The following is a 12,140-nucleotide window of genomic DNA, read 5'->3' on the forward strand; positions in this document are numbered from 1 at the left end:
CTATGCTTTGGGTAGTCCTAAATTCACTGATGGTTGCCTTCTAGGATGTGAAAGACAACATAAGAACTATCTGATCCTCACATATAGGCACTTTAGTGGCTTTACTGAGGCTCAGGATGGTTTTATTCAAGAACCTGTTTCTTGAATATATATATATATATATATATATAAATATATATATAGCTGAACATATATACCATTTTTTCTTGTATTTAATAGCTTTCCTAATATTTTATAATCCCCAATTAACTGTTTTTTATACAAATAAGTGTGCCTGTGTTCCTGTATATTCTTTATCATCATTTAATGTCCATGTTGGTATGGGTTGGACAGTTTGACAGAGATTGCCCACTGCCCAGGCTCCATGTCTGTTTTGACACGATTTCTATAGCTGGATGCCCTTCCTAACATCAACCACTTTACAGAGTGTACTAAATGTCATTATACAGCACTAGCATGGGTGCTTTTACATGGCAACAGCACAGATGCATTTTATGTGGTACCAACACCCACAAGCCTGCAAGATTAGGAACGCTCAGCTGAAGTGGGATGCAGGGAACATTCCTGTATGCAAGGACAACTGCATATCTACTTAGCTTGATGCATCTTCTTAAGCATAGCAAACTGCCAGAAGTCTTGGTCCCCTGTCATCCCCTCTGTGAGGCCCAATATCTGAAGATCCTTTCTCTCCACTTCATCTATCTTCCAAAGTCTACCTTTTCCACACATTCCTTCCGCAATTAGCACTCAGCTCTTCTTGATACAATTGTCTTCATACGCATTACATGACCATGCCAGCACAGTCCTCTCTCTTGCACACTACATCTGATGCCTTGTATACCCAGTCCTTCTCTCAAAATACTTACACTCTGTTGTATAGGCACATTTAAAAAAAACTAAGATAACCAAACTTTAAAGCAACACACGCAATATACAAAGTAGAATGGAAATATGTAGAATTGAAATTGATAGCACTTATAAACACTAATCAGGTTTCCTTCTTTTTAGAAGTTATCTCACCAGTTTAATTCACTGATTCCATATGCTAAGGGAATTAATATTTAATAACAGATTCCAGTTTATAAAGTTACTTATAAAACTAATTTTCAAATATATTCCCTGAGATATGGCTGCTCATTTATTAATAGTTTTATTGGTACAGCAACTTTAAAGTAATGCAAAATCTCCAAAATATAAATCCCAATATGAAATAAGAAAGATGTAATGGTTTACAACTGAAATGAATTGAAGCTGTTAAAAATAAATAAACTCTCTGCACAAGCTGTGTAAGAGAGAAATATTCAGTCACAGAGCTTCATCATCATCAACGTTTAACGTCCGTTTTCCATGCAGGGATGAGTTGGGTGGTTCAACCAAGGTAAGGGAAGCCAGGAGGCTGCACCAGGCTCCAGTCTGATATGGCAGTGTTTCTACAGCTGGATGCCCTTCCTAACGCCAACCACTCCATGAGTGTAGTGGGTGCTTTTTATGTGCCTCCGACACAGGGGCCAAGGGTGGCTGGCAATGGCCACGATCGGTTGGTGCTTTTTACATGCCACCAGCAACAGAAGCCAGTCAAGGCAGCACTGGCATTGGCCACGTTCGGATGGTGCTTTTTACGTGCCACAGGCACGGGTATCACAACTACAATTCCCATTTGAATTATATTTTGATGTTGATGTACTTGACTCAATAGGTCTCCTCAAGCACAGCAGGTCACCCCATGATCCAAGGTAAGCACAGCAGGCTGTCCTGCAATCCGAGGAACTTTGGATGGGCTGGGCTTTTTATGTGAAGCTGGTGCAAGAAACAGCCATGAACTCATGTTATTTGTCGGGTCTTCGCAGTCACAGCATATTTCCAGAGGTCTCAATCTTTCGTCATTGCCTCTGTGAGGCCCAACATTCGAAGGTCATGCTTGACCACCTCATCCCATGTCTTCCTGGGTCTACCTCTACCCCGGATTCCTTCAACTGTTTGGGAGTGGCACTTCTTCACACATCTCTCCTCATCCATCTCTAGTACATGACCAAACTAGTGCAAACATCTCTCTTGCACGCCACATCCAATGCATCTTATGTCCAACATTTCTCTCAGGGTGCTTACACTCTGTCATGTGTGCACACTGACATTACACATCCAGCGGATCATGCTAACTTCATTTCTTTCGAGCCTACGCATGTCCTGCACAGTCACAGCCTATGTTTCACTGCCATGAAGCATGGCAGTTCACACACATGCGTCGTACAATCTACCTTTCACTCTGAGCGAGAGACCCTTTGTCACCAGTAGGGATAGAAACTTTCTAAACTTTGCCCAGGCTATTCTTATTCTAGTGGTGACACTCTCTGAGCATCCACCTCCACTACTGACTTGGTCACCTCGGTAGTGGAAGCTATCAACTACTTCTAGTTTCTCACCCTGTTTTCTGAGTAGCTGTGGTGTCTATTGCCCCTGTGCATCTGCCACACATGAAAGCTATCTTCTTAGTTAATTTTCCTTTGACGTTGCTCGGTTGTTAAAAACAAAAATCGATTCAGAAAATATAATTAAACTTCATCAAAAACTAATAAGTATCACAAAGAGCAATCAGATACAAAACACCTACTCTAATACAGTATGATAAATTTAAATACTGTCAAGTTTTATCCATGGTTAATTGAGCCAACACAGCTGTTGAAGATAATATACATCATTCTTCATTCATATATATCATTGAGTTTTATTGTTAAAAAAAAGTCAATATCATTAAATAATTGTTTTTAATATCATCCAATGTTAATTATTCATTTATTAATTAGGGCTTATAACAGAACCTAATTTTATTTCCAACAGTGAATTCTTGAATTTAGATAACCACATTGATAAAGCTTATATTTCGTTTGCAGATTCTTTATGTGAATTCATGTGTTGAAGCATATTCTGTTGTGTCTGGGGAAAGTTGTTTTCTTTTTGTGCCTTATAATTTAATACACTCACCAGTAAAATTTCCACTTATTCCTAATTTTTATTTTCCTAAAATTTTCATTACGTCTTGCAACCTTTTCAATAGTCTTGACTGTCCATTATTTCGTTGCAAGACGCAACGAAAATTTTAGGAAAATAAAAATAAGGAATAAGTGGAAATTTTACTGGTGAGTGTGTTAAATTATAAGGCACAAAAAGAAAACGACTTTCCCCAGACACAACAGAATATGCTTCAACACATGAACTCACATAAAGAATCTTGCAAACCAAATCCAAAAACGAAATATAATAAGCTTTATCAATGTGGTTATTTAAATTCAAGAATTCACTGTTGGAAATAAAATTAGGTTCTATTATAAGCCCTAATTAATAAATGAATAATAACAATTAAGTAAAAATGAATGTGTTGGCATTACTTTCTTCTGCTTGTTCATTCCTCCATTCATTTCTCCCATCACATTCACAAGTGCCTTAACTCATATCCATACTAACTTCTCTTAGCTTAGCATCTCCTGTTTCTTTAGGACGCTACATTTTACTCCACCCACCCTTCCCAATTCCTACTAATGGCATTACTCTGTTGTCTCAGTGTACTAGTAAAAATGAAGGTCTGCAAAAAAATTACATCATAACCCATGCAACAGAACTCTTTTACCTACTAGTAGATGCATAAGTGGCTTAGCATTATAGCCCTTAATTTAGAAATGAAGGTCATGAACATAATATGCAGTCTATGCATATATCCAGTGATCAGAAACCACCAATTGAAATGTTATACTCTTTACTCTTTTACTTGTTTCAGTCATTTGACTGTGACCATGCTGGAGCGCCGCCTTTAGTCGAGCAAATCAACCCCAGGACTTATTCTTTGGAAGCCTAGTACTTATTCTATCGGTCTCTTTTGCCGAACTGCTAGTTATGGGGATGTAAACACACCAGCATCAGTTGCCAAGCGATGCTGGGGGGGGGGGGCAAACACAGACACGACATGTGTAAAAGATTCGAGCGAGGTCTTTGCCAGTACCGCCTGACTGGTCCCGTGCCGGTGGCACGTAAAAGCATCCACTACACTCTCAGAGTGGTTGGCTTTAGGAAGGGCATCCAACTGTAGAAACTGCCAGATCAAGACTGAAGCCTGGTGCAGCCATCTGGTTCACTAGCCCTCAGTCAAATCGTTCAACCCATGCTAGCATGGAAAGCGGACGTTGAACGATGATGATGATGATACGACAGGCTTCTTTCAGTTTCCGTCTACCAAATCCACTCAAAAGGCTTTGGTCGGCCTGAAGCTATAGTAGAAGACACTTGCCCATGGTGCTACGCAGTGGGACTGAATCCAGAACCATGTTGTTTGTAAGCAAGCTACTTACCACACAGCCACTCTTACGCCTATACACAGCCACTCCTACGCCTATATGTAAATTTATGATGTAGAAAGTGTTCCATTTCCAGAGATCTTATTTTTTTCCCTTATAAAAAATAAATTATCATCATCATTTAACATCCATTGTCCATGCTGGCATGGGCTGGACAGTTTGGCCAGATCTGGCAAGCCAGGAGCTGCACCAGATTCCAGTCTGATTTGGCATGGTTTCTACAGCTGGATGCCTTTCTTAATGCCAACCACTTTACAGAGTGTGTTGGGGTGCATTTACATGGCACCACACAGGCACTTTTATGAGGCACTGCCATGAGTGCTTTTCACCACCAGAGGGACAAATCTCAACATTTCTGCTGCGGAATACGGGTGCCAAGGTTCTCGGTCCTCAGTCATCTCACCTGAAAGGTTCAACATCTTGAAGTCATTGTTCAGTACTTCATCCTATATCTTCCTGAGTCTCCCACTTCTATGTGTTCTATCTACTTTGAGAGACTGGTACCCATTTGAATCACAAAACCAAACCAGCATAGTCTTCTCTCTTGTACACAACAACTAACTCCTCATGCCTAACTTCTCTCTCAAAACACTAGCACTCTGTCGAACATGTGCACTTACATTACACATCCAGCAGAGCATACTAGCCTCATTCCTTTCTAACCTTTGCATGTCCTCTGCATTCAGGGCCCACATCTCACACGTTTCTATTTTATCCAACATTACAATAATGTAAAATACCTTACAAAATGATAAAATGTCACAAGTTTTTAAATTAACAACAGGGGCAATGGAAGCCAAAGAGAATAGGGGTTACTAACAAAAAAAAACACACAGACAGAGCAGTCAAAAAGAGATAAACTTTTTGATCCAACAAAAACAATGAATAAAAGGCAGAGAGAATTGAATATAGTAGATGGCAGCCATTACAAGTAGGAAGTAAAAACAAAAATATACATGCACTTTGTAACCTTCACTGAAATTTCAGTTACTGCTTTCAGAGTAACACTCATAACACCAATCAATTCAGTCATGTCTTATATTGGACAGTCAATCATAATCAAAACCTGCCAGTCTACCAAGTTTGTGATTATTTCATTTATAGTGACCAAGCAATTGTGTATGTGTATACAGTCCTGTTCAAAAGATATTTATTACTATCTAGTCCAAAGGTAAAGAAACAAACAAGTCCATAACCTGTTTAGGATCACCCATATTGATAGAATCGATACAGCTCAACTTGAACTTGTGCAGGTTGCAGCTGGCTGCAATACTAGCAGGAAGTTTCACAGAATTATTGTTCTGAAGATGAAGGATTGGTAAAGCTATTTAGCATGCCCCTTGGTGGGAAAAACAAAGTAAGAATGACAAAATGTGAAGGGTTCAAGTATAGGATGAACTTAGATAAGGAAGGGATGCAGCTTACAACTTCAGAGGATCAGTGCTGGTGAGTGAGGGTTTTGCCATCCAGTCAGATGATCCATTACTGAACAAGATCTAGAATGTGCATGTGTGTATGTATATATATATATATATATATATATATAGGGGGGCAAAGGAAAGTGATTGCGTCACTCATAGCCTCTCCTCTCCAGGTGTAATGATCGCTGCAGAACTTCTACTTGGCTGTGCCTTGTGGAAAGTTCTTGCTAATGGCCTCTCCTGCACTACTGTGTCCACAGCAGCACCTTCACGCGGTACCCCCTGTTCTCACTGAGCCTGCTGTGTGGCGCGACCGGGTGCTTGGCGGTATAACCAGGTGGGCAGACTGGGCTCGTTAGCCTTGGTTGGCAGCCAGTCTAGGAGAAGGAAAACTCTGACTCCAAACCCTCGCTCCGCTGCCTTGCGGATGCTCTTGGGAGAGGGAAAGGCTATGGAGTAAACCCAGACAGAAAATCCGGAGTGGAGCCCCGAAGGCGGTAGGGTGTCGAATCTCGACCCCTTTCCGGCAACTCCTGCAGCCAACCAGACTCCAAACGTACTGCACTGCATTCCTTTGGATTATGTCTGGGGGGCCGAGAGGGAGATTCTGGTGTCCGGGCAGCCCAGTGTCTTCGTTTCTACCGCCCAGGCTTGCGCCATGGAGAAACTACTCCATCGATGGATGATATATATATATATATATAGTAGATCCACCACCCAGATATGTAAATAATACCATACAAATAGTATTTTGACCTTTGTTTAGTCAACAACAGTTTACAGTTACTTAAGTATTTTCTAGCACTGTAAAATTTAAACCTAGCCCCTGGGAATTGTTCTGCTTATGTTATACAAGTCTTATTTGATTTAGAGCTTTAACATCTAGATTTCAAAGATTTAGACATTTTCAAAAAAATGCAGAATTTTTGTAAATTATTGGACACTGTTAAACATTATTTAGCAAATTTGAGGAATGTCATTTATGTGTAAAAAATTATGATTATGCTAATGCTGGATGTTAAAACATTTTTAGAATGTTGGTGCCACATAAAAAGCACTGGTGCAGTTGCCATGTAAGAAGCACCGAGTACATTCTGTAAAGCAGTTGGCATTAGGAAGGGCATCCTGCCATAGAAATCAAACCAAAACAGACTTTGGAACCTAGTGCACCTCCTATCAAACCATATAACCCATGCCAGCATGGAAAACAGACAAATGATGATGATGGCAGCAAAAAGGAGAAAGTTAATGGAAAGCAAGCTCTGAAGAATTACAATGAACATATCTTGAGATCCGGAAGACTACAAAAATCTATATATCTATCTGAGACATAAACACATAATCAATAGCACTGTCCAAACACTGGTCCATTTTTTGGACCTTTCTCTGCATCCTCTACAACCTGTAAACTAATAACTGTGTCAAAAATACATTCACTTTGTGTAACCATCTCTTTTACTATCATTAATTTATTAAGTTTCACTTCACAAGCTCCATGTTAAATACTTCATCCACATCCTTCTTAAAACCGCATCTCATCTAGCTACAGATTTCCCTTCAATGACCAGCCTACTTAAAATGTAATTCTACAACTAATGAACTAATCTCACTATTAAGTTATTCTCATCCTTAAGTCTTTGAGATCCTAAAAAGGACACAGGTATTGAAATCTTTTCCTGTTTTCTTTTTTTTTTATTAATTTTTACTGTTTTAAATCTGAATCCCCATGCTAACAGAAATAATGGTTTTGTGAAATTAGATATTTTCCTCTTGTATAAGCAATTCTTTTTACAAATGTCTGGTGTTGACCATTTAGCTATGACTTAGGTGTAACTGAGTCAAATTTGGATTAAGGTCAAACACAGTGGTCATAGCAAAATTTAAATACATGACCATGCAGTTTGTAGCCCATGATCAACCTCACAGCTATTGTGCTCCCAAAAGAGACAAAAATCAATGCCTGTATTAAAATACTGATGAACACCCAAGTTAAAATTAGGGAACATTTAACTTAAATGTATGCCTTTAGCATCATCATTTCTAGTTTTCCTCTAATATGTTTAAAACATTGAAGTATTGAATGTGATTTTACTACAGGTAAATTGACTCTTCAAATTCACTTATTCATACCATACTAGAAATGGATTTTATTCTTTCCTTTTCAAGCCATTATCTCTTCTTTATTCTACTAAATTATCACAATGGAGAAGCATTTACTTTTCAGTGAAATAAACAATGACAAATCTAGTAATATGCTATACTTTTCCATTATTAAGACCATAGCATTATACTGAATATTCTCTAACCCTTTTGTTACAATATTTCTGTTGAAATACATTGCTTTTGTTTCAATTAATTTTGAAAATAATGAATTTAGTAAAATAAAATTGTCGTCATTTAGCTGGTATTTAGAACATGACAAGAAATGATGGCTTAAAAACATGTAGTTTGTACTAGAGTACCAAGGATAGTCTCCAATAAGTAGGTATCAAAAGGGATTAAAAATCTTCATCAGTACAGGTAATTAAAGATTAAATATGCTAAATTTTCAAGCCAACTTATGTACAATATTCTTCAACTATTTCACAATTTTCTTTTTTGTTTCAACAACCATGGCAATGTTTTACTGGGAGAGTTTTCTCCCATACTTGCCAAAATTATTAAAGCAATAATAATCACTGTCTTGATGTTATCTTTTCACCGCATAATCAATTCTAATTAGGTTTTTGACACTGCTACATTAACATTAGAAGTAAAACTAAGTGCTAAGCAAGGGCACTATATTCTTCAATCTCTGTTAGCAATTTAACTTTTTTTATACTTCCAGTCTTAAATACCAATTTAATAATGACAAAGTTACTTTACTAAATTCATTATTTTCCAAATAAACTAAAACAAAGATAAAGTATTTCAACAGAAATATGGTAACTAAAAGGCTTGGATTTCACTTAAGGTATGTGACAACATGTCACAACAGAAATATTTTCCAAATTTTAAATATTTTAATGGCATTTCGAGGATCACAATCATTCCTATAAACTACTGATAAATTCCTTCTTTCTACATTCTAACCAAAATTTTATTTAAAACCATTTGACTAATAACATTTTAGTCTTTAGTAGGAAAAAAAGGACTGAACATAAATGTAAATTTTGTTTTTAAAATCTCTATATTAATGAATAATTTCGATGTTTTACAAACAAAACAAAATACTGATCACTGCTAAATATCGTAAAGTCCCTTTAAAAGAAAAGTCACAACATGATTTTGTTTGATTCAGAGCTGGGGTGGGAATGTCGTTTTAACATCGTTTATATTACTGTTCTTGGCAAAAGCATGCCAATCACAACAACTCCTGTCTGACTAAAATGCAAAGAATGCAAGAAAGTTACGTGCAAATGTCTTTCCATAAGAGTATCCAATGTCAAGTAAACAGCTCTTCCGATATCAAATGTTGATGGAACAGAGCAAAGACAATCTCTCTTATTTTCCCTAGGCCATAGTTACACCCATGTCTACACTACCCAAAGTGTCCTCCTTTCAAATCAAGAGGGTGGGATTTGAGGAAGACTTAGCTGCTACTTCTCCTAGGTCGAACGATTGTACAGAGAGGATCCCTCGTTCACTCGTCTACAAAGAATGTAAATCTGTGGAAAATGTTTGTACATAAAGCTCGGTACCACATCGAAAAGTTACGTTCAAAAAACAACAAAACCTTCGTATAGTAACTTAAATACTTCAAACATATACTAATGACTGGTAAACAAAGTAGCTAATTTGACTTAATGTAGCCAAGCCGGTAAAGTTAGTTAAGCTTATCATCAAAGTTTAACTGTAATCATTATAATGTTGTACATATAACTAGAACATAGATATTTAATAGTCTAAAGCTGTAACTTATCTGATACAGTTACTGCTTGCTAGGCATAAAATCTCTAAAATACGCACCGTTTAGAAATTATTATATATATATATATATATATATATATATATATATATATATATATATATATATATATATAGGATTGGTGGGACAAGCAGGATGATTGGAACTCAATACATGCATCTAAATAATAATTATTATTTTTGATTGGCAGAAAATTACTAAAGTAATTCATGGACCGAGAATTTCGTGTGTCGGACTTGTGAAAACTTTCGTCCCTTGATTCAATTACATAACTTTCTGCCGATTAAAATTAATAACAATAATAATATATAAGTATAGGTATGTCTATAGATTTTACATAAAATCGTGAAAATGGCTGAACTATTTCAATTTTGCAACAGATGCAAATATTTGAAATACACGTACTATACATGTTTTTTTTTTGTTTATTTTTGTTAAGGATAAACAACCGAGTGAATAGCTGAGTGAACATGGGTGAGGAAACGGAAAATCCAGTGGATATAGGCTCAATACCAAAATTTCTTGTAGTGCAGTTAACATTAGTCGTTTCCTCCCTTAACCGTGTTTACACTTTAGGGGATCTAAATTTACGGACTTATCCAACTCAAACATGGATCTCAGCATACGTATATCAGACCATAACAAAATACCACCCCACAAAAAACAAAAAAAAAAGAAAGAAAAAAGAGCGAGAAAAAAATCATAAATCTGTACCAGAAAATAACCATGGCCAACAACAAGATCGACAATTTCCGATAACCGAAGATTTGTAAGATTACAAGATCATCGACCTAAACTTACTGATTTGTCAAATATATCGTACAAAAGGGGGTTTGGATTCAGTCTTTAGTCTGTCAAAAAGCGGTGGTACATAATAGCTAATGAGATTTTAAAGGTATGTTACATATATGTATTTATTAACGGAGAAATTATTAAATAACACATATTATAAAATGAAAATGTGATTAAGGTGTAAATTATCAAGTAACTCGATCCATTTATTGCGAATCAAATCACGAATAACATAAGAATCAAGTTCATAAATTTCGAGTCAACTTTGTTACGAAGCTGACGTGGTGAGACCAAGTCCAACAAATTATGATGAAAGATTATTTCTTCTTATTCAATTGTATACAAGTGGATCTACTCCATAATTTTTGCTAGTTTTTATGGGACTCCCTAAAATTTCTCAAAATAGTTCATTTTTATTTGTAGATAAGGTAAAAGAAAAACTGTAAAACAAATATATTAGCTATAGGTTAGTAAAATCAGTAATTATCTTGTTTACTTGTCATTCCCCTCGCTATACAAAAATTAGAACTGTATGAACTAAAGACAATATTATAACATATAAGTAATCAGTAAGAACAAAAATGATTTGTAGGTGAGAGATAAGAAATGAGAGGAAAATTAGCACATAAACAAGTTCTATTTTTCTCTTGGAAATACCAACAAGTCGCCATATCAACCTAGTGTTAGAAAACAGACAATTTCAATCGGAATTAATGGTCATTATCATTTGGAACAAAAATTAATGATGTTCCGTTTTGTAGGTTGTCACGTAAGTTATTTCATCAACTACACTTGGAAATGTCAATCATTGACAAACTAGGTAAATTTTTTTTTAATATTTTAATTATGAAATAACCAATAAGGGAAAATACGAAGAATTTAATGGCACAGTGTTAATAGATGTGGGTACATCAAACGTTTTACCGAAACTTATACGGGGAGAATTTACATTAAACACCATAGATGTCTTATCAATAAATGTAAAAGAAAATAATAAAATAAAACAAAATACAAACGTGTAATGAGGTATTCCCAAATGGAGAAAAAAAAATGGACAGTTTAAGAGATTGGTAGAGTTTACTTCAGCTGTCTCACCTCAACTTAATAAGGGATCTAAGACAAGAGTATCATCATTATGGGATAAGGGAACTCGAAGTAAGGAGATTACTTACTGCGAATGAACTTCGGGCGCCGTCGTGGGTACAAATACGGACCGGTTAGTTAAAAATTCACTGTGAAGTTCTCAGAAGCACCAGAGGGTGTCTCCGTCAACCAGTTGGCTCGCCTATCGGTTCCAAAGCTTACGTGGTGAAAGTAGGAGTGGGACACGCCGGAACCTTGTTTTTGCGGTTGCACATGCGCGATGCAGACGACGTGGCACTACTTCCTCCCCACTTACCAGATTCCGGCATGCATTGCCAACAGCTGGCTGCTACCGGTGCTGGGTGTGTGTGTGTGCGTCAGCAACATTGCTTCCGTTTTCCAAAACCTATTATTAAACACGAACAGCCACCGCCCTCTCATAAAACGACTCTAAATAAAGAATAACAGAGAGAAATCTGAATTTTGATTCCAGGCAGTTGTTATAGGCCCAAGCGATACAGATATCTTTGGTTATCCAAAAAGATATTCGGTTTACATCTTGATTTAGAAATGTCTAATACTAAAGTTGAGTGG

At 36.7% G+C, this 12,140-nt stretch overlaps 1 protein-coding gene across 2 annotated transcripts in view; it reads right to left on the minus strand.

Annotated features, from left to right (window-relative positions):
• LOC115229014 (protein transport protein Sec24B) overlaps positions 1–11,803 on the minus strand; it is an 80,006-nt gene extending 68,203 nt beyond the window's left edge. The window contains exon 1 of one of the 2 annotated variants that reach the window (XM_029799468.2): positions 11,636–11,803. The gene's annotated coding sequence lies outside the window, so the exon portion shown is untranslated. The remainder of the gene's footprint in view (positions 1–11,635) is intronic. The other variant, XM_036506830.1, reaches the window with a different exon arrangement.
• Positions 11,804–12,140: the final 337 nt, after the last annotated feature.

Source organism: Octopus sinensis, linkage group LG1 (assembly GCF_006345805.1).
Source record: "Octopus sinensis linkage group LG1, ASM634580v1, whole genome shotgun sequence".
Taxonomy (NCBI): Eukaryota; Metazoa; Mollusca; class Cephalopoda; order Octopoda; family Octopodidae; genus Octopus; species Octopus sinensis.